The sequence below is a fragment of the Falco cherrug genome, chromosome 13, assembly GCF_023634085.1.
Source record: "Falco cherrug isolate bFalChe1 chromosome 13, bFalChe1.pri, whole genome shotgun sequence".
NCBI lineage: Eukaryota > Metazoa > Chordata > Aves > Falconiformes > Falconidae > Falco > Falco cherrug.
The window spans coordinates 28,079,095-28,080,702 of NC_073709.1; positions in this window are offsets into that span (position 1 = coordinate 28,079,095).

A 1,608-nucleotide genomic window follows, 5' to 3' on the forward strand; every position below is an offset into this window, starting at 1 on the left:
AAGGCTACTGAATGGTTGTCCTGATTTGTGTTTTAACCAAACCTCATCTCAGAAAGGCGGGGAGTGTGTTGCAGCCAGTTCTGACCTTAAAGTCAGAAATAACCTTTCTGGAGGTTCTGTGGCAAAGCAACACCAATACCTGCTCAAACTCCTTCACAAATGGGGCCCCCAGCCCTGCAGCCTTCCTTCCTCCTAGAAATGAGGGATTTTTAGTTTTTTTTTTTCTTTCTGGCTAGTAGCATGTGATGCTCAGAAGACAGGGGCTTACTACTGATACTCAGGCATGTATTTGCAGTGCATTGTATCAGGTGCCACAAAACGAGGCATCTCCAACACCTGTGCACTCAGACAGGGCTCCCAGGTGGTCTGACACCCGTAGAAACCTTAACCGAATTTCTGCTGCCCTTAGGCACAAAGATGTCAAGCGATCATTCACTAGCTTCAATAAATTCTGCCCCCAAACAATCAGCATTCCTCCCCAGCCTGTCCCCCAGTGAAGTGATCCCCAGGGTGGCATTTCCCAGCATTGCCTTCAGTGGGACATCACCCTCCCGAGCTCCTCTCCTCCGGCCCAGCTCCCGTCCCTTCCAAGGGAACAGGTCTGCACAAAGGGTTTGATCCAGCCCATCTGCTACCAACAGAGCCACAGCAAACTGCTCACTTACAACCTCACTGCCCTGCCCCACCACGTCCAAGTTCATCGCATTGGAAAGCAGAATCAGGCACCACTTCCCACCATGAGGAGCAGAGGCTGACGGGGTTCCTGCAGCAGGCAGCAAGCCCTCCACATGTCCGTTCCTGCACGCAGCAGCACCGCTGCTCAGCCTTACTACGGCAAATCCATCGGATCCTCCTCAGCCAGTAACTTACCCAAGGCTGCAAGGGCCATTCTTTGGCTTAAATAAGAACCAAAGCACAAGCACTTACCTGGTGGCAAACCTGATCCTGATCCAAGGCAGCGTGTGGTGGCTGAGGCTGAACCAGAGGATGCCGTGAGTCACATTGGCATGGCAGGGCCCTTCCTCACACTGGAGATGTTTGCATCAGGCCATTCAACATGGGAACGAGGAACCGGTAGTAACAAGGAAAACCAATTTCAAACCAAGTTCTCCTTCCCATCACACCCAGGAGAGCTGTTCCCAGGCAGGTCTCTCGCACACTCCCCCCGGCAGAGCATCAGCACTATTACGCAGCGCTTGTGGGCACGAGCACAGGCTGCCAGGACCAACCTTCCAGCCAGCCCTCAGCCCTGCTGCAGCAGCTTTAGCTTCTCCGGCAAGAAACAGAGGTCTCCTAACCTCCTCCCTGCTACCAAATGACCTGCACCTCATAGAGAACACCTAGAAGGGGTTGGGCTCAAACGCAAGGCAAGGGGGCAAGGGCAGGGAGGGGGAGAGCACCTTTGCGAAGGGACCCCCTTCCTCCTGGAGCATGAGAGCTCCCAACCAGCAAACAATACCTTTCCCATCCAGCCACTCTCTCCATAGCCCCAGGAGTGGTCACAGCCCAAGATGTTTATGCGGCCCGGCCAGTGCTTGCTGCCAAGGGCGTCTCAGCAGAAGGACCAATATTCATCATAGAAAAGAAAAAAAAATTTAAAAAAATCAA